The sequence below is a fragment of the Pseudorca crassidens genome, chromosome 5 (genome assembly GCF_039906515.1).
Source record: "Pseudorca crassidens isolate mPseCra1 chromosome 5, mPseCra1.hap1, whole genome shotgun sequence".
NCBI classification, from domain to species: domain Eukaryota; kingdom Metazoa; phylum Chordata; class Mammalia; order Artiodactyla; family Delphinidae; genus Pseudorca; species Pseudorca crassidens.
The window spans coordinates 47795803-47818803 of NC_090300.1; the positions used below are offsets into that span (position 1 = coordinate 47795803).

General features: G+C 36.2%; 1 pseudogene; it reads left to right on the top strand.

The window, feature by feature from the left end:
• Positions 1 to 5644: 5644 nt before the first annotated feature.
• Positions 5645 to 19641, top strand: LOC137224254 (protein VCF1 pseudogene; annotated as a pseudogene).
• The last annotated feature ends 3360 nt before the right edge of the window (positions 19642 to 23001 follow it).

Here is a 23001-nt window from a genome sequence, read left to right on the forward strand (position 1 = left end):
CTCTAACAAGTCTTAGTTCAAGTTATCTGACCCCAAGTTCCATTTGCTTTCTTATACATCATAATGTTTAAGAAACATAATCTCCAAATTTTACACAGATTTTAGAAATGACATTGCTTTTCATAAACAGTGGCACTCCATGCACTGTACAATCAAATGAAGACCGTATATTCAAGGATAATTGGGAATAGAATGACAAAAATCCATTAAAAATCCATTTAATGTCTTTATCCATTAAAGACATTCTTCTAAAAACACTAAGATATTTCAACTTATTTTATTAGGATTCTATGAAGTCAACAAGCCAACAACAGACTAGAATACATGTTTTTGCAAAAGATTATTATATGCTTTTTAAAATCTGGAGGTTATTTCCTAAATGGTATTTTTTTATTGAAGTATAGTGAATTTACAATGTTGTGCCAGTCTCTGCTGTACAGTAAAGTGACTCAGCTATACATTCTTTTGTAATATTCTTTTCCATTACGGTTTATCCCAGGAGGTTGGATATAGTTCCCTGTGTTATACAGTAGGACCTTGTTGTTTATACATTCTAAATGTAATAGTTTGCATCTACCAATGCCAAACTCCCAGGTTCCTAAATAGTATTTAATATTGGAAATAAGTATTTTCTTAAGGTATACTCCTATTTGCCACATTATAATATTCCTTCGAATCATCATTTCCAAATGCTAATTTTTTAGCTATAGATATTTTTACTAAAATAATATGACCAGAATATTATGATATATATTTCCTATCCTTCAGAATTTTTTATATCTGAAGACATTTATCCATTTGCTAGTGACTGTTATAAATCAGGAAACAAATGTGAATTGACAATGAAGAATTTTTTCTAATATTACTTAAAATTGGCAAAAAAAAATACTTTAAATACTAATGAGCAAATCATTACCTTTAAGGAAGTACTCTATTTGTGAAAGTTTAGAATAGAACTCATTTAAAGTAAAATAGCAGTTGTAAGTACCACAACAAAAATTAGTTCAACAAAGCAACACGATACATGATGAATTAGTCTTTTGGCCTTAACTTTCAATAACATGTTCATATCTGATTCCATCACCCAAACATACAGTGCCAATATAAATTTCCTTCTTCACTTGAAATGGACTCTAATATACTGCACTTATTATTTTGAGACTCAGAAGACTGTTCTTACAATTTAATTTGCAAATCCCATATTTTATAATTCAAGTTGAGAACTCACTTTCTATATGAAAAATATAACTGAAAATACAGTTAAATTCTTCATTTTCTACAGTGAGTCACTTGAAAAAGGTCATTTGTCATCTAATTTGAATTAATGGTTGATAGCACCTGTTAATGAAACAAAGCAAAAAAATCTGATGAAATTATGTATAGTTTCAGATTTTTTGCTTTATTTCAGTAATATACACACATATATAAAATATAATTATGCTTAATAGATTTTTATAAAATGTCAGTTACCAAACTAATTTTTGTCAGTTAAATTAGCTTGAACCTTTGGTTATCATTTATTGAAAGAATTGAGGGAACTATTGCAATTTATTTTAGTAAAAAGAAGTCATTCTTGAAAAATGAGATCTATGAAATTTAGTTTTCTTTAGCAAGGGACACAATCTAAGATCAAGGAAACAAAAGCTATCATTTTCTAATGACAGAGGAAATGACTATTGCAAAAACGAGTTTGTAACCTACATTCAAAATAACTGCAAATGCTTGTCTTTATGTCTGACTTTCAGACACGTTTTCTACTGGCTGAGTATATTGAATTAGAATTGCACTGATCAGTTATCTAGCTTCTTCAATATAAATTGAATAAAAGCGTTTTCTGTCTTGGCTCAAATATCACCATCCCCAATATGTATACCCTGACTACTTTTTTTTGTAATTGAAACAAACATCACATATATACACACTCATAAACCTTAAGTTGGGATATTTTTCTTTTTTCATAGCATTTCATTCTAAGAGAGTATATAACTTAGTTATTTATGGTGTTTACAGTGTTTTATCTGCCTCATTCCCTGAGAATATAACTGCCATGAGAAGAGGTTATTTATTTTGGTTTATTCACAAGTGTATCCCACAAACTGTATACATGGCCTGGAATTAAATAATTGTATATGAGTGAATAAACTATTACACTGGAACCTAAAGGGATCAAATAGTCTATAGAGTTTACAAAAAGGTTTAAATACCTTTCTTCAACTTTATGGACTGTATGATTGTTCCATGGGAAAAAGAGGCAGTTATACAAACTTTAAAGTTTAAAGAGGTTTAATGGGGCAATAATTTGGTATTTTCCAAACTAAACAACTACTCATCGGTATAGCAAGCAGGTCAGAACTGTTACTAAAATCCAATCAAAATGGTGGTGACCAAGACAAGATACATGATAGGCTTTGAGAGGGGACTAAAAAAAGAGGAAGCAAATTTAGATAAGTGAGGAAAAAACTACCAGCGATATCAGACTAGTTGAATGGCAAAGCAAAAGTCTAGGGTAAGTACTCTGTTTTTGTTTGTTTGTTTCAAATACTTGAAATATGTAAGTTCAGAAAGAAATGGTATGATTTGGTAGAATCTGTCTTTGAAATTCAGAGCTTAGATTTAAATTTGTATCTGAGCTATCTATCTAAATGGAAATGCTTAATAAATTAAAAAGTGTTAACACCATGTTTAATGGAGATATAAGTTATTTAAGATAATCATTTTTTAAGAAATAAGAAAATTTATCTCCCATCTCTTTCCTTTAAGCTTCAGCCACACTAGTGGGCTATCACTGTAATATGCCACATTCTTTGAATTTTGGTGTTGCTACTCCCCTGATTGAAATATTTTTCTTTCACAGTTCTGCCTACTTTCCATCACTTACCTCTCGGTTCAAATGTCATCTCTCCTGAAAGACCTTTATGAGCTCTCTAGCTAGCTAATGTAATACCACTCAAACACTATCAGGCACTCCCTGAATCAGTTACATATATTATTGCATCATAAATTATGTAGTTATATAGTTATATAAATATGTTTAATATATATATTTACATTATTTTCTGTCCCCTCAGTAGCTCCCCCCCATAAAAAGGAAAGTTCCAAGAGAGTTAAAAGGTTATTTTTTCCTTGCCTTATTCACCATAATATTCCTGGTACTCATAACAATGCCTGGAACATAGTTGCTATCCAATACATTATTCTTGAATCAATGAATTATTCTCAGCAGTCCATTAATTCTGGTCTCAGGAATAGCAACTCGCTAAAATACCTCAGGCATGTTTTGTTGACGTGGTCCATGTTAATATCTTCACTTGAGAACAAACTTTTATTTTGTCTTTTTAGAGACTATTAAACTCAAGGACTTAAATATAGAAATTGTCCCAAATATTTATGCATGGTGAGGTTGTGTTTATTAGTTATGAAAATAAAAATATGAAATTACAAATTATCAATTAAAATATACACATTAATAGAAAATTTGATTGGGTTTACTATTTTTAATAATGTAATAAACTATAATTTTTGTATACTATTCATTAGTATAGAGGGTAAGTAAGGCAGGGTCATTCAAGTCAAATCAATTTATGAACTACCAAAGAAGGCATATCATTAGTCTGAATACCAATAATTATTCCCTGCCCCTATTATACGTAACATATATTAAGCAAATTTATTTGTGTATGTATGTGGGTGTATATATATCAAGTAGGTATATATATGCATGTATATATATATATAATGTAAGTATATGCAAATTTATATATATATACATTTTTCGGTTAAAAATCCTGGAACTACTCACATAGAGCAGTTTGTTCTCAACCATTGTGGTTTCAACCCCCAGGGGACATTTGGCAACATCTGGAGACATTTTTGGTTTTTGCATCTGAGCAGTGCTTCTGACATCTTGTGGACAGATTGTGCTTCTGACATTTAGTGGCAGGGATGTTGCTAAACCTGCACAGGATGGCCTCCCATAACAAAGAATTATATGACCCATATAGTCAGTAGAACTGTTATGGACTAGATGTTTGGGTCCCTTCAAAATTCATATTTAACATTTGTACTATAAAAGTTATATGCCAAAAATTTGATTACCTAGAGGGAATAGGTAAATTTCTAGAAACATACAACCTAACAAGACTGTATCATGAAAAACAAAAGCTGACCAGAATAATTATTAGTTTAATCAGTAATCAAATTGAATCTATAAGGAAATTGAATTGGTAATCAAAAACCTCCCAACAAACAAAGTCCATGCCAGGTGGCTTCACTGGTGAATTCTCCCAAATATTTAAACAAGAACTAATACCAATCTTCTCAAACTCTTCTAAACTGTAGGAGAGGGGAGGACTCTTCCAAATGCATCTCACAGGCTGTGATTACTCTGATGCTAAAACTAGACAAGGATGCCACAAGAAAATTACAGGCTAATATCCCTGATGAACATAGATAGAAAAATCCTCAACAAAATATTAACAAACTGAATTCAACAAAATATAAAAAGGATTATACACCATGATCAAGTGGGACTTATTCCACAGATGCAAGGATAGTTCAACATCCACAAATCAATGTGATATATTACATTAAGAAAATGAAGGATAAAAATCATATATCATCTCAATAGATGAAGAAAAAGCATTGGACAAAAGTCATCTGAATTTATGTTTAAAAACTCTCAACACAGATATAGAGGGAATGTACCTCAACCTAATAAAGTCTATACATGACAAACCCACAGATAACATCATACTCAGTAGTGAAAAGCTGAGAGTTTTTCCCCTAAAATCAGGAACAAGACAAAAATGCTCACTCTCATCACTTTTATTCAACATAGTATTAGAAGTCCTAACCAGAGCAATTAGGCAAGAAGAAGAAAAGGCATCCAAATCAGAAAGTAAACCTTAAAGACTCCACCAAAAATTGTTAGAACTAAAAACAAATTCAGTAAAGTTGCTGGATACAAATATCAATATACAAAAATCTGTTGCTTTTGTATATACTAATAACTATCAGACAAAGAAATTAATAAAACAATTTCATTTACAATTGCATCAAAAGAATACTCAGGTATAAATTTAACCAAGGAAGTGAAAGACCTGTACACTGAAAACTATAAGACATTGATGAAAGAAACTGAAGAAGACACATATAATTGGAAAGATATTCCATGTTCATGGATCGGAAGAATTGATATTTTATAAAGGTCTATACTACCCAAAGCTATCCACAGATTCAATGCAATCTCTGCCAAATGTCCAATAAAGTTTTCACAGACATAGAGCAAATAATCCTATAAACTGTATGTAACCACAGAAGATGCAAAATAGCCAAAGCAATCCTAAGAAAGAAAAACAAAGCTAGAGGCATCATGCCTCCTTATTTCAAACTACATCACAAAGCTATAGTCATCAAAACTGTTTGATGTCAGCATAAAAACAGACACATATGATCAATGGAACAGAATTGAGAGCCCAGACATAAACCTACACATATATGGTTGATTAATTTATGACAAAGGAGCCAAGATACACAATGGAAAGCAAAAGTCTCTTCAGTAAATGGTGTTGGAAAAACTGGACAGCCACAGCAAAGGAATGAAACTGGAGCACTATATTATACCATACACAAAAATTAACCCAAAATGGATAAAGATTTGAACATAAGACATGAAACCACAAAACTCCTAGAAGAAAACATGGGCATTAAGCTTACTGATATCAGTCTTGGCAATGATTTTTTGGACACTACTCCAAAAGCAAAGGTAAGAAAAGCAAAAACAAACAAGTGAGACTACATATAAATAAAAAGCTTCTGCACAGCAAAGGAAACAATCACAAAAATGAAAAGGCAACCTCCCAAATGGGAAAAAATATTTGCAAATCGTATATCTAATAAGGGGTTAACATCCAAGCTACAAAAAACTCATACAACTCAATAACAGAAATAAACATTCCAATTTAAAAAATGGAAGGGGGATCTGAATAGACATTTTCCCAAAGACGATGTACAAATGGCCAACAGGTAAATGAAATGGTGCTTGGCATCACAGTGAGAAATGCAAATCAAAAGTACAATGAGATACAACCTCACCCCTGTTAGTACAGCTATTGTCAAAAAGACAAAAAACAACACATGTTGGTGAAAAAAGGGAACCTTAGTTCACTGTTGATGGGAATGTAAATGGGTGCAGCCACTATAGAAAACAGCATAGCGGTTCCTCAAAAAATTAAAAATAGAAATACCATATTATCCAGCAATTCCATTTCTAGGTATTTATCCAAAGGATATGAAACACTAGCTCAAAAAAATATCTGCACCTCCATGTTCACTGCAGCATTATTTATAACAGGCAAAACATGGAAAAAATGTAAGTGTCCATCGATGGATGAGTGAATAAAGAAAATGTGATTTTATGTTATATATATATAGTTGACTCTTGAACAGCACTGGGGTTAGGGTTGCTGACACTTCATGTAGCCAAAAATCTGAGTATATCTCTACAGTTGGCCCTCCCTATCTGTAGTTCTGTATCCACAGATTTCACCAACAGTGGATTGTTTTGTAATATAGTACATATTTCTTGAAAAATATCCACATGTAAGTTGACCCTTGCAGTTCAAGTCTGTGTTGTTCAAAGGTCAATTGTATATATATACAGTAAGTCCTCTACATAGGAACCTTCAAGCTGTGAACTTTCAGAGATGCAAACATATATTTGCATGTCCAATCACGAAAGTTAGTTCACATGTCTGGCATACATTGTCGCATGTATGCATCTTCTATAAGTGGTTGTGCTTGTGTGTACTTTACTGTACAGTACTGTATAGAGTACAGTAGTACAGTATCTTTGTTTCAAGTCCAGGATGTCTGGAAGCAAGCATAAAAGCAGCTGTGATGTAGCCAGTACTGCTAAGAAGCACCAAGCCATAACGATGGAAACAAAAGTGACAATAATTGAGAAAGTGGAGAGGCAAAAAGATGGTAGAAGTCACTCATTGTTATAACATTGAACTCCTTGCTGTGCAACACAAGGAGCTTACTAATGAAGACCTGATGGAATTGGAGGCCCAGAGAAAGGATGAAGAGAGACAAGAGGAAGAAAAAGTAACTGAAGAACTGAAGAGATTTGTGATGCAGGAAATGGCAAGGGGATTTTCTTTATTTGAGGAGGCACTGTTAGTTTTTGAGGCACAGGACCCGAATGTAGAATGGTACACGAAGGTTGCAGCAGCTGTTCAGTATGCAATCCAGTGCTACCGTGTCAACTATGATGAGAAAAAAGAGCTACTATCCAGATATCACTGGTTCGTTTTTTCAAGAGGGTAGATAGAATTGAATCCAGCAAGGAATCAGAACTTGTGTCATCAATGTCAGGCATGAGTGAAATCGCAGCTTGCCCTCCATCTCCTATTGCTGAGGATCCTTCAGCTGTACCATCTCCCACCTCCCCTCCCTCCTCCAGTCAGTAACTCTTCTTGCCTTTTCACTAGATGCCAGCCCCTGCATGCCAGCTGTTGTACTGTACTACTGTACTTTTCAAGGTACTACACTGTAAGATTAAAAATGTTCTTTGTTTTTTGTGTTTGCTTCTTTATTATTTGTGTGACAAGTATTATAAACCTATTACAGTACAGTACTGTATAGATGATTGTGTTATTTGGGTACCTAGGCTAACTTTGTTGGACTTACAAATGCACTCTCAGAACAGAACTTGTTTGTATGTAGGGGACTTACTACAGACACACACAGGGATGTTATCCAGCAATAAAAAAGGAAATCTTGCCATTTGTGACAACCTGGATGGACCTTGAGGGTATTATACTAAGTGAAATAAATCAGACAAAGACAAATACTATATGACCTCACTTATACGTGGAATCTAAAAATAAAACATAAACAAACCCTAAAAAACAAATTCATAGATACAGTGAATAGATCAGTTGTTGCCAGAGGTGGGAGGTGGGGGAATGTGTGAAATGGGTGAAGATGATCAAAAGATACAAACTTAAAAGTGAAGACATCGCCCTTTCTTTTCAGTAAGTGCAGATAATTAAGCATAATTCTGAAACACACCAAGTCAGTAGGTGTATTTGAATAATAGGGGGGTTTGATAAAAAATTTTTATTAAGTATGAAATCCTTAACATTTGTATAGCTAACCAAGTAAAATTCTAAATAAAAATTCTTATAATCACTGTAATAAATGTGTGGGGAATACAAAACTGAAAGCATCTATGTCCACCTTTGAGCTTTTTCCTTTCGGGTAAAGTCAAGATGTATTTTTATTAGAGTCTGCTAACATCTTGCTTTCAAAGAAATTGAAGCTGTATAAATAATTCATCTTGATATCAATATTTTTAAAGCACATTTTTATTGTTTCTGAAAGTAGTCACGGTGTTCAAATATAATTCACTTTTAAACTTTGAAAGTGTTTAATACTTGGTATTAATTTCAAGTTGACCTAAAGTAGGCATGTGTACATGTGTGGATGCCTGCATATATGTTGCATGTTTAAGAAGTATATTAATATCATAATAAATTTAGTATTATAAGATGGGAATTAAACATGTGACATCAAAGTACACTTATACTAACAAATTATTTCTCTCAGCATCAAGTTCAATAGAAGTAATCACATTTCTAGCTAAGGAATTCTTATCAGCTCCTACTATCCTTGAAAATAGGTGACACATGAAGTTGCATTATATATTGTACTCATGAACTCTTACTTGATGTGCAATTTTTTAAATAGACTTTTCCATTAACATTTACTGAAAAGACTAATATTTTTAATAAAGCAAATAGTAACTTAAAATAATCACAGTATATTTTTAATTTACCAAATACATAAACTTAAATTGCTACTCTTTAGTGCTATTGTGGTATTGTTTCATTCATTTGTTCATTACCTTTATTTGTATCACTAACCTCCTCATTATTAACTGCGTTCTCTCCCTGATTTCACACATCCCATTAGATGCAAATGCTTGTCATTTATACTTCCTTACCATCTTTGAAATTTACCTTTATCTTCTCTTTTCCATTATGCTGAATTTGTTTAATGCATCATGAATGACATCATGACATAACTAATAAGAAGCAACCGATTGTGAAGACTATGGTGTCCTTATTTGGCTCTGCCCGGGCCAAAAATTCAGCTCCACAGCTGCACTGGTTTGGCGCTTACTCAAGATTCATCTTTAAGGGTCTCAACAATCTGCAGTAGCCTAGACACTCCCTTTTGTACTGTGTATGTCATATCCAGGTAAAGTACTTACTCCCTTTCGCTGAAAGCACCCTGCATTTTCCTCCCCCAGCTTTACTGTCATTTCAGTTTCAATCTTAAATGGCACCTCTGTCCTATCTTTTTCTAGTTCTCAAGTGGATTTAACTTCTAACTTCACTAATTTCTAAACATGCTTGTTTCCTAAGGAATTTCTCATAAGCATTATACATTATCTCTAATTAAACCTACTTGTATGTAACACACACTCCATCCTAAGGATAAATTCAGAGTAAAGATTATACACCATACAACAATTTTCACATGGTGATTCTTAATGCAAAACTGTCACATGTTGAATAAACATTTTCATGGTACTTTATCATATAAATTGATAATGTTATAGGAAGCACATAATATACAGATTATAAACTGTTGCAGTCATGGACATTAAGTTGCTCATATTTCCTTTCATGAGAGAAACTCCTACAAGGAGTATCCCTACCTGACTGCTTCCTATTGTAAGTGCCTTCAGGAACTGCCTCAGCTTCCAGGTTGAAGCCATGAGCATCTTGGAAAACAATATTGGAGGATATAGTGTTACAAACATGAAGGGGAATGCCCCACCCAGTGTAATGCACAAGGACTTTGAAAAGTTCAGGAAGTAGAATGCATACAAGTATCATGGAATTGGCTGGTATCTACAAAGTTACACTGACACCCTGCAGAAGGATGATGATAACCTGCGTATAGCTAAGGGAGGGAGTCAGAGAGCCTCTGCTGTCATTTAAAAAGAGGGCTTTAGCTCTTACATTGTGGGACAGGACCAAATGAGGAACAGACTCAGGATATTATTGTTAAGAACACTGAGCTACAGAGACTATTGAATGCTCAGCCTAGGCAGGTCTGTTATGCTGTGTTTAGGGTCCTGGCTGAGAAAACCTGCGTTACTGAAGCTTAGAACGGGAATATCTGTGTGGATTCCTCTGAAGATTTTAACTGTGAGCCTTCAGAGTCTTCAGAGGGAGCTCACCCTTTCCCATTAAAGTATTAGCAGTTCCTTGATATGAGAATAAGCTGCAAAGGTCTCTTCCCTGCCAGGCAACAAGTACCCCCTCAAGAGCTGTCCCCACCTTCTTTTCTGGCTACCAGATTGATAACTGGGGTTAAATCCCAGAATAGTTCCAATGCATATATGCCCATTTTGATAACCCATAAAATCATCATCAGATTGGGTAGATGCAGCAATAATTCATTGTAGGATAGAAATGGTACATCGTGGATCAAGCCTGAGCAGGACGAGAAGGCCTAAGTAAATTGCATGAGTACACAGCCTCATGTCACCCATGTTTTCATCCTTCCCTCATCTTATATATGGGTATATGGAGGGAATATGAAAAACCCAAGCTTGGTTTATAGATAGATTGGCTCAGTATACAAAATGAACCCAAAATAAATGGAGGCTACATTGTAGCCACTCAGTGGTAACTCTGAATGACAGTGAGTGTGTGAAAATCTTCCCAATGGACAGAGCTATCGTTACAACCATTCATTGACTTTATGGGAAAGGAGATGTGGCCAGAGATGAGAATGTGTGGAATTATGGGCAGTGGTGAATGGCCTCAAAATTAAAAGACTGGAATGTCAGATAAAAGAGGGTCTACGGGAGAGGCATGCGTGTGGACGTATGCAAAGGGGCGTCAAGTGACATTTTTCATGTCAGATATAAATGCCTACCAGTGAGCACTCACCATGGAAAGAATACTGAATAACCACGTAGACAAAATTACTCTGCCAGTTGCTACTAAATAGTCTTTGTTATTGGCTATGCCAGACCTGGCATGACAGGTATAGAAATGGAGTAATCACTGGGTAAAAGATGGAGATCACACAGGAACCCAGCAGCATGAATTCTAACAATCTAGCTTCTGCCTTCTAAGAAAATTTAATCTCTCAGAAAAAAACAAACAAACAAAAATAACAATTCTGAATCACCCATATGGCATATTTCCTTGGGAAGACAAATTATCCTTTGTTACCAGGGGTAACAAGTCATTCTCACAGAAATTGACATCTATTCTGGTTATGGAGAATTTTTTTCTTACCCTCAGAGCCCCAGTCAGCACCACCATCTAGGGAGTTACAAAATGCTTGATATACAGGCATGAAGTTTCACACAATATAGCATCTAGCCAAGGAACACATTCACACGGAAGGCAGTACAGGACAATGCAACTGATACATACACCTCATAGAAAATAATTAGTATGGTTATTTCTTGATGAAGGAAGCCCAATAAAACTCATGTTACCATTACACACATCTTAAGCTTTCCCAATAGACCCATGAAAACTCAGAACTGCAGTGAAAGTGGCCTCTGTGTAATAATTGCAGCAGAACTCTACGTTCTAGATATAAGGTTAAAAATAGAATATAATGGTATAATCACATATTTTCTAAACACAGATCACAATTTATGTATTAAATATTAAATATATATTTTAGACAGATGAACAGAATTAAGCCTATTTAAATCTATATTACAGAAATAAATATGATTCGCCACTTGAGTCTTTGACTATATTTTCAATTGGGAAAAAAGGAAGCCAGAATAAAACAGACCATCAGATTAACAAACTCATTTCCACTCTCAATTCTCAGAGCTAATAACGGTGTGCCACAGGAAACAGTAAAATAGACAAATGCGGACATACAATGAACTGACTAGAAATTGCATAATTTCAGGTATAGTATGATTTGAGGAACTTTACAGAAATTATGTTTACCCCAACTATCTCACACAAAGCGCTGAAATGTTACTTTAAATTACATGATTTGTTTTTTCTTTTAGTGTACTGCTCCCGATACCCACCCTATATTTAAGTACAACATTCTTAGAGATGGATTAGAAGGGAAGGTTCTGCTTCCAGAAATAATAGTCTAAATGGTTAGAGCCAGTCCCACTTATATATTGTCGGGAAAAATAAGTAATCTTGTCAACAAAAGTTCTCTCCCTACCAACAGAGAACGGGCAGAGAACAATCACATAACTGGATAAGTACTAATAGATTATACGTATGTAAGGTAAAACGAGTGATTATGGGGTCTGGACAGAATTTCATGCACTTTATAGAGAAAAGTATGAGACAAAAAAAGTATGAGACAAAAACTTCTCACTTTATAGAGAAAAGTATGAGACAAGAAAATACACTTTGTGATTGCTTATCTTATGGGGGCCTCCTAAATTAATGTTGGAGGTTTGTGTTTACAGTTCCAGAATCAGAAGGCCCAGGACCTTGTGCTGTAAAATTAAAAGGTCTTGTGTTCTCAAGAATACACCCTAAGGAGGAGAGAAGCTTCTCCCTCTTCTTCTTTAAACAGAGAAGACTTAATCATCACATAATTTAGACACACACTCCTACTAAGGCAGTGAGGGATATTGATATAAAAACATTAAAATTTTTAAACTTGCTTTACTTCCATAAATGCCTTTTAAGTCTGAGTCAAGTCAATGGCTCTCAAAATTCCCCTTGGGTATGCTTTGAATTTATAAATAAAATTTTATTAATACAGATTGATGGCATGGATTTCTTCACCAGTTATATAGTTCTGTTTCTTTAAGAGATATCTTCCCTGAATGGAAGAGATGACTGAGAATTCTGTTTAATAAAGGTGGCTAATTTAATAGATTGGTGATTTTGAAAATGAAACCATTCAATGCCAAGAAAAGGTGCCTTTTCTCCGAGGAACCAATACCACAGAGCCCAAGCCTTTCCCAGACAGATCATGCCCTTTAGGGTTTTAATGTGGGGACCAACACTGGTGCTGCCAGCAGATTTATTTTCCTAAAAATGTGGCAAGGGTGAAAGATCTAGCTCTGCTATTTACTATACAGTCCTTTGTTTAAGCACCTGTATTTCTGTCACACAACGCATTCTTGATTTCCAAACCAAACCAAACCAAACATACTCACATTCATTTCTGCTTTCTAAATTAAAAAAAAAAAAAGTCTCCCACTGTTTCTCCTTTTTCTATTCTCAATAAAATTATTCATTTTTTACCTCATTTTCTTCTGTCATTTCAGCAGGATTTTTAGTAGAAGAACAAATAAAGGGTGGCAGCTGCCATCTTAAACTAGAATCCTAAACTATAATTCTGACATATGTCCTTTATTCCCACAGCCTGGAATACTCTTTATCGCCTGCCTTATCCCTAACATATACCTGAGAAAATTCTTAGGTAAATTTGAAGACACAATGAATCCTCCCTCCAGATTGGCATCTGAAACGCTTTCCCATGTTTGAAGAATTTATCAACATGTAGTTCTTATGGAGAAGTGATAATCTGCTTTCTACTACCAAAGTCACATAGTTCAGATGCTAGACTTCTTTGTTCCTTTGACAACTGACATGTAGAGTATGTGTATTGTACGTAAGACATTCCCATTTGATATACAATCTGGGGCTTTGAATTCAGATAATAATGGCAGAGAGAACCTTCATGTTAGATAAACAATATATTTCCCGTAAGTTCATGTTCTGTGTAGTTAACTGTGGTTGATCTCTGATATACTCAACCACGATCTTGAAACAGAGCAGAACCCTATGATCCTTCCCTGCCCATGTCCTTAGCCTGCCTCTTGTCTGTGAAAAAACTTTAGCCAAAGGATAAGTTAAATCAGAGAAGTGAGAGAATGCAGAAACAAAGGAAAGCAGTCAAAGGAGACAAAATAACAATAGTCATTAAGCAAAGTCAAGGACCTTTAGTTCCTCCTCAAAGACTGTAGATAATATTCTGAGCCATATCCTTTGAGCTGTCTTACAGAGACTAAAACCCTCAACAGGTGGAAGAAGTTAGCTACATGGTTGCCACAATTCCGAGAACTGGCCTCAAAGAAATGGGAACAAAACCGACCCTGGTACTACAGACTAACTGTATTTAAAACAATGAAGATGACACTGATCAGACCACTGCATGACTAACTTCAAAATGACTGTCAGAGCTGACTGTGCTGTTTCTGCCTTAGCCCCCTCCCTCCATCTGTAAATGCTCTTGCCCACTGATTGTCAGTGCGGGGAATAAGCCTTTGGGCAGGAGTCTGCCCTCTTCCCTCCACCCCTCCCCCACTTGATAGCCTCTGAAAGCAAACTTTCCTTTCCACCAACCTTGCCTCTTTATTGGCTTCAGAGGGCAAGCAGCCAGACCCCCACTTGCGGTAACGATTTTGACTGATACAGATACTGCAAACAGGGTACAGGTTTCTAGCAAGAGATCCTCAGGAAGTAGAAACAATTCGAAGCTTGGGTATTTTGCCTAATTCAGACTTAATGTGGTAAAAATTTAGTTTTAGTATTAGAATCTGGGATTCCAAGACATGCACTAAAGAGGTAACTAAATTGATATAGAGGATCTACTAGAATGAGGTGCTCATTGGAGCCTTTAGGGTTTTAGTTGGCTACTCCCTAAAATAGGAAAAGGGACACAAGAAATTTAACAACTGCAGTGTGGATTGGCTGTCACCAATAACACAGAAAGCATAGAGGAAGAAAATACCATGCTAAAACTCTTATTTTATTCATCAACCCAGGAATTCTGTGACCTTGCTAAAGAATATCTTACTGCCTGTAGCCTCAGGGTAAAGAAAGCAGATGAAGTTTGATCCTATGTTTTGCTGAATCACGGCTCTATTTCATCAAACTGAAGACGCTAGTAACTGTTAAAGTAATATACCATTATTTTAGATACCAGCACTATGAAAAAAGAAACAAAAATTACTTACCTCAACTCCTTTGGAAGCACAGAAATGAGACCGCTGGTCACAGTTGGCCTTTTGGAGGGCCAACATTCAGCCTACCGTATTCCTCCTCTATCACTGTCTTTAAAAGTATAACCAAGCAGGACCCTATTGGGCCTTCCCAGAACACACCCCTCCCCGCCCACGTCCTCTTCCTGCCTCTTGTTTGTAGAAAAACTTTAGCTCCCTAGGCTTTCCCTGAGTTCCATAGAGTGAATTTAATCAAAGTGAGAAACTACAGAAAGAAAGGAAAACAGTCGAGCAAGACAAAATAATAATGGTTTAGCCATTAAACAAAGTCAAGGATTTTTAGTTCTTCCTCAAGGGCTATAGATAATATTCTGAGCCACATCCTTTGAGTGCTTTGCAGATACTGAAACCACCACCAGGTGGAAGAAGTTAACTGTATGCTGCCCACAAGCATGTAGACCCCAGACAGGTTGGAACCAGAAGGTTAATGATGCTGACTCCCAATTACCTAACCACCAACCAACTAGAAGAATGTTCACGAGCTGATCATGCACCCCATCACCCACCTCCCTCACCCTATCTTAAAAACCCTTTCCCTGAAAGCCTTCAGGGAGTTGAGGTCTTTTAAGCACTAGCTACTCAGATTCCTTGCTTGGCATCCTGCAATAAATGCTGCACTTTCCATCACCACAACCTGGTGTCAGTAGATTGGCTTTACTGCATGTAGGCATAGGGACTCAAGTTTGGCTCAGTAACAAAAGCAGTATTTCTCAACCTTGTCTATGCATTGGAATTGACTGGGAGCTTTAAAAAATCCTGATGCCAGAATTCCTCCCCAGGAATACCAATGCAATTAGTTTGGGGAATGACTTGAACATTAGGAATCTTTAAATCTCCCCAGCTGATTTTGAAACAGCCAATGTTGAGAAACACTGAATTAGGTAGCAGCTGAAAATCCTCTGGGGATTGTCAATTAAAGACAACTTTGAAAAGAGGCATTATATCAAAAGATTTTCAGTGTTTCATTTTCACAATTTACATTAGTATTTATATTATAGAAACTCTGGGAACTGTAGATAGGAGGTATTCTGAGTACATAATTACAGAGTGGCTGAATTAATACCAGTCTATCTGCTAGAGTTTCTAGATTCACTATGGTAGCATAACAGCTGTGAGTGGTCCACACAATTGACCAGGTGCCACTGATAGACAATGCTAAATTGAATGAAAATGCCAGCAAATCCAAGTACTATGTTGAGAAGTAACTTGAAACAATTTTGACAGAAAGAAAAATGCTGGAGTGAATTTAATATGGACCATCCACTCCCCAAAAATCCCCTGGAAGGGCCCAAAGGACATTTTCTCCACCAAGGGCAAGGGATATACTTTGAGGAGGGGTGTCATCATCTTTGACAAGTGATTTTTGTGGCAATTTTGTATAGAATATAGAGGCTGGTAGAATTTTCTGTGGATTCAATTCAACTGCAGTTAAGGGAGTGAGATGACCCCAGGGAGGTAGAGATCAAACAGTGCCACAGAGCTCCAGAGACAAAATGGGTATGGTTGTCAGGATAGATTTCAGATCTAGTACAGTCATCAAAATGGTCTGCCTTAAGGAATCTTTGTAGGTTTATGCTAATTGTTCATGACCCTGAGGACTGAAATACAGGGCAGCTTCTCAAAGGTCACCTTTATTTTAACTACACTTTACTTTTGATTGTATAACTGAAAAATATATTTGTATGTATAGTCACACACACATATGTATACGTACATATATACACACACATATACATATATATATGGTGTGTTTATATATGTAAAATAAAATCCTATAAACAGATTTTGAGTCATAGTGCCTAACACATTTCCTAGAAATGTGTGAATTTAGAGACTCAGAACTCATTGAATGAAAGGGAGATTATATACTGCTGTGAGACTCTGATAATTTCTGATGTATGGACTTGGGTTTTTCCTCTTAGCCTCTTCTCAGTGGGGCCAGGAAACATTCTTCAAGGTAACTATGCCTAAGGAGAGAAAAAACGCAAAGATACTTCAAGGAATTTTAAAGACAGACTGTCAGGTAACACTTCAGATACTGTCACATTGTTATGTCAAACAGCTGTATCATTTTAAACATCACCAGAAGTATAAACTAGGTCCCATTGTTCCATATACTTTAATTATTATAATTATTATGAATGTTATTTTCAATGTGTGAATTACATGAAAATTCATTTTAGAAAACATGATTTTGATTCACATTTTCCTTTTGAGATATAGCATATTTTTGTATCCATTCATATTTCCTTGGAATTTTTTTGATGTCCTAATTTTTTGATTGGGTGGTTTATCTTTTTAAATTTACATTTAGAAATTCTTGATATATCCTGCATACTAATCTATTTTCAGTTATATTTGTGCTAATTATTTTCTCTTTTTAGAGGGTTTTTCTAATAGACTCTATTTTCAAAGCAGCTTCAGGTTCACAGGAAAATTAAACAGGAAATACAGAGAACTACCATATACACATTGCCCCCACACACGATCTGCCACACCAGGGTAGAACATTCGTTACACTTGATGGACGTACTTTGACACATCAGTTTCACCCAAAGTCCATAGTTTACATTAGGGTTCATTCTTGGTGCTACACTTTCTGTTGGTTTTGACAAATATATACTTACATGTATCCACCATTATTTTATCATACAGAACAGTTTCACTGCCCTAAAAATCATCTGTGATCTGCTTATTCATTCCTCCCTTTTCCTCAACCTGTACCCTAGTATAGGTTATTTTTCTGGTGGAAAGTAAGGAGGGGAGACAAATAGTAGAAAAATACGTATAAAAGAGGAAGTTGCAAGTTGATGTTTTCCTTGGGATAAAATAGAGTTGGGTTGAGTGGATTTGGAATGCCAGGTGAAAAGGGCAGATTGCATTTGGAAATGGGGTAGTCAGTAGAGACTTGAGGAAGAAGAGGGAGTTAGTCACGTGGGTATCTGAAGAAGAGCTTTTCTGCAGAGGGACTAGCAAGTGAGAGGCTCTAAAGTGGAGCGTATCTGCCTTTATGAAGGAAGAGGGGAGGCCAGTAGGACTGAAGCAGGGTGAGGAATTAACAGGAAGTCAGATTACTCAGGTGCTTGTACCTAGCCATTCAATGAGTTTTGCTGATTTGTGGTTTCCTCTGAGTGAAATATCAAGACATTGGAGTGGTTTGAGCAGAAGAGTGAAATGGTTTGATTTATGATTTAAAAGGATCACCCTAGTCGCACCCTTGAGGACAGAGAGTAGTGTGAAAGAAAGAAATTTACTGTAATCTAGACAAGAGATCACGGCATACTTGGATTGGGGTACAGTGGGCATAGTGAAATGTGGCCATATAATGCATTTATTTTAAAATTAAAGAGAACAGATTTTCTGGAAGATTAGATGTGAAGTGAGTGAAGGAGAGAAAGTATTGAGTCACACATAACCCTATCTTTCTGAATTCAGTTTGTAAATGCTGATGCAAGACTCTTTAATGTTCATTTCATCATCAGGAGCACCCAGTGCCCAGTAGCAGCTGTGCCAGCAGAAGCAGAAATAGTGATGACAGCATCCAGGTTCTCTGGGAGTAATGTCAACAGTGGTTCTCAGTCATCAGCAGCAGTAATGGTGGCACTCCAACCTGACACTTATTTTATTATAATCTGTTGTTGTATCCGTTGTGGATCAGGCTACCTCTTCCTGCTCATTTCCCAAGCATTATTTGAACTATACAAATATTTGAGCTATGTTTTAAATTCATTGCTACTAGGTTAACTAGAATTGATTTCTATAAATAAGAAACTTGAGTTATACAAAGATTCTTCTGAGTCTCTAAGTACAAGCACAAGGATTATATTTTATTCAGTTTGTGTGCAGGGGCCAGTTACACAGTCATGCCTCAAATATAGCTTTTTGTTAAATAAAGGAATGAACTATTAGTAAAGGAGTAAATTGAGGGATGAATTAAATTAATGGATTAAAAATATTTGGGGTTGTATTATCTTCTGAAGTGTCTAAGAATTTTCTACTATAGAACTTTTATTTATTTACAACTATATATTAGTTAAAAGTGGGGTATATTCAGAAGGCAAAAAGGCAGCATATATAATTCAAAGCAAAAGAGTAATCTTTTGGCCAGCAGCGTCCACCAGAGCCGCGGCGAGAGCCAAGGCCCGAGGGGGAGTGCGTGGCAGCCGCCAAAACGCAAAACTCCCTGTTCCCTCTCCTCGCTGAGCGGCGCCGCGTCGCTCGCCTCCATTGGCTGCCCTGAGCGAGCGCCTCCGCCCCAGGAAAAGGAGAAGGAAAGGCAGTGAAGACCACCATTTCCCCCCACAGACCAAAAGGAGACTAGAAACCCTTTCTTTTACGATTCCTGGGGACACGGTCTTCAAGCAGTCGCAGTGGCGGGAACAGCAGCAGCAGCATCAACAGCCCGGGCCAGGCCAGCTGGCTGGAGAGCAGCTTAAACCACCCCTCCGCCCGGTCCAGCCCCCACGCGCCCCGCCCCCCAGTCCGTGCTGGGGCGATACACACTGTGTCAAGGCCCTTACTTCCACATCAACCAGACCATGAAGGAGGCCCACTTTCACAGCCTACAGTACCAAGGACGGCCTCCCACATGATGTGCCGGAACTTTCTTGCCTTCTGTGAAGGGACAGCGCTGTGCAGATATGATATATCAACGATGTTTTAAAAAAATTGCACCAAAAAACGCCTGTTGGCTTTTCAGTCTGTATTTGAAATAACAGATTAACAGGTCACTGTTTACTTGTGGTTTTGCTGCACTACTGCGATTTCAAAGGGGCTTTGAAGCAGTTTTTTATAGGATTCTTTTGAGGGTGGGTATCAAAACCAGGGCAAGTTAACAGTAGAAGGAAATCTCATCTGCATGTCGAATCCATAGTTTGTCCAAGTCAGGCTAATTTCCAGATCTGTCAATTAGAAATGTTGCTTTCTGTAAAAAGGTCCTTTAAAAATGAGGGATCTTCTTTGGAGAAATGTCTGTTTAGGTCTTCTGCCTAGTTTTGGATTGGGTTGTTTATTTGATATTGAGCTGAATGAGCTGCTTGTAAATTTTGGAGATTAATACTTTGTCAGTTCCTTCGTTTGCAAATATTTTCTCCCATTCTGAGAGTTGTCTTTTCGTGTTGTTTATGGTTTCCTTTCCTGTGTAAAAGTTTTTAAGTTTCATTAGGTCCCATTTGTTCATTTTTGTTTTTATTTCCATTTCTCTAGGAGGTGGGTCAAAAAGGATCTTGCTGTGATTTATGTCATAGAGTGTTCTTCCTATGTTTTCCTCTAAGAGTTTTATAGTGTCCGGTCTTATATTTAGGTCTCGAATCCATTTTGAGTTTATTTCTGTGTATGGTGTTAGGGAGTGTTCTAATTTCATTCTTTTCCATGTAGCTGTCCAGTTTTCCCAGCACCACTTACTGAAGAGGCTGTCTTTTCTCCATTGTATAGTCTTGCCTCCTTTATCAAAAATAAGGTGACCATTGGTGCGTGGGTTTATCTCTAGGCTTTCTATCCTGTTCCATTTATCTATATTTCTGTTTTTGTGCGAGTACCATACTGTCTTGATTACTGTAGCTTTGTAGTATAGTCTGAAGTCCGGGAGCCTGATTCCTCCAGCTCCATTTTTCTTACTCGAGATTGCTTTGGCTATTCGGGGCCTTTTGTGTTTCCATACAAATTGTGAAATTCTTTTTCTAGTTCTGTGAAAAATTCCATTGGCAGTTTGATAGGGATTGCATTGAATCTGTAGATTGCTTTGGGTAGTATAGTCATTTTCACATATTGATTCTTCCAATCCAAGAACATGGTATATCTCTCCATCTGTTTATATCATCTTTAATTTCTTTTATCAGTGCCTTATAGTTTTCTGCATACAGGTCTTTTGTCTCCTTAGGTAGGTTTATTCCTAGGTATTTTATTCTTTTTGTTGCAATGGTAAATGGGATTATTTCCTTAATTTCTCTTTCAGATTTTTTATCATTAGTGTATAGGAATGTAAGAGATTTCTGTGCATTAATTTTGTATCCTGCTACTTTATGAAATTCATTAATTAGCTCTAGTAGTTTTCTGGTAGCATCTTTAGGATTCTCTATGTATAGTAACATGTCATCTGCAAACAGTAACAGTTTTACTTCTTTTCCAGTTTGTATTCTTTTTATTTCTTTTTCTTCTCTGATTGCTGTAGCTAAAACTTCCAAAACTATGTTGAATAATAGTGATGAGAGTGGACAACCTTGTCTTGTTCCTGATCTTAGAGGAAATGGTATCAGTTTTTCACCATTGAGAACAATGTTGGCTGTGGGTTTGTCATATATGACCTTTATTATGTTGAGGTAAGTTCCCTCTATGCCTACTTTCTGGAGGGTTTTTATCATAAGTGGGTGTTGAATTTTGTTGAAATCTTTTTCTGCATCTATTGAGATGATATATGGTTTTTCTCCTTCAATTTGTTAATATGGTGTATCACATGATTGATTTGCCTATATTGAAGAATCCTTGCATTCCTGGGATAAAGCCCCCTTGATCATGGTGTATGATCCTTTTAATGTGCTGTTGGATTCTGTTTGCTAGTATTTTGTTGAGGATTTTTGCATCTATGTTCATCAGTGATATTGGCCTGTAATTTTCTTTCTTTGTGACATCTTTGTCTGGTTTTGGTGTCAGGGTGATGGTGAACTCGTAGAATGAGTTTGGGAGTGTTCCTCCCTATGCTATATTTTGGAAGAGTTTGAGAAGTTTAGGTGTTAGCTCTTCTCTAGATGTTTGATAGAATTCACCTGTGAAGCCATCTGGTCCTGGGCTTCTGTTTGTTGGAAGATTTTTAATCATAGAAAACTCTGTTTGCCAACAAACACGTGAAAGAATGCTCAACATCACTAATCATTAGAGAAATGCAAATCAAAACTACAATCAGGTATCACCTCACACCAGTCAGAATGGCCACCATCAAAAAATCTACAAACACTAAATGCTGGAGAGGGTGTGGAGAAAAGGGAAGGGAACCCTCTTGCACTGTTGGTGGGAATGTAAATTGATACAGCCACTATGGAGAACAGTAATGGAGGTTCCTTAAAAAACTAAAAATAGACCTACCATACGACCCAGCAATCCCACTACTGGACATATACCCTGAGAAAACTATAATTCAAAAAGAATCATGCACCACAATGTTCATTGCAGCTCTATTTATAATAGCCAGGACATGGAAGCAACCTAACTGTCCATCGACAGATGACTGGATAAAGAAGATATGGCACATACATACAATGGAATATTACTCAGCCATAAAAAGAAACAAAATTGAGTTATTTGTAGTGAGGTGGATGGACCTAGAGTCTGTCCTACAGAGTGAAGTCAGAAAGAGAAAAACAAATACCATATGTTAACACATATATATGGAATCTAAAAAAAAAGAAAAAAAATGGTTCTGAAGAACCTAGGGGCAGGACAGGAATAAAGATGCAGATGTAAAGAATGGACTTGAAGACACAGGAAAGGGGAAGGGTAAGCTGGGATGAAGTGAGAGAGTGGCATGGACATATACACACTACCAAATGTAAAATAAATAGCTAGTGGGAAGCAGCCACATAGCACAGGGAGATCAGCTCAGTGATTTATGACCACTTAGAGGGGTGGGATAAGGATGGTGAGGGGGAGACACAAGAGGGAGGAGATATGGGGATATATGTATATGTATAACTGATTCACTTTGTTATAAAGCAGAAATTAACACACACAGACACAAAAATGAGGGATCTTCAATTTTTTAATTTCAATAAACTAGTAAAGAGTATCTACTTTCAAAAAAGGAGTAATCTTTTTATTATTAACAATAAAATTATTTTATATAACTTTATGCAGAGTATGAGATCTACATAAATTTGAAACACATATTCCACATGTATTCTTGATTTTCATACATCATTTATGAGAAGAGCAGTTTTTAAATTGTAGTTTGTCATTTCTGA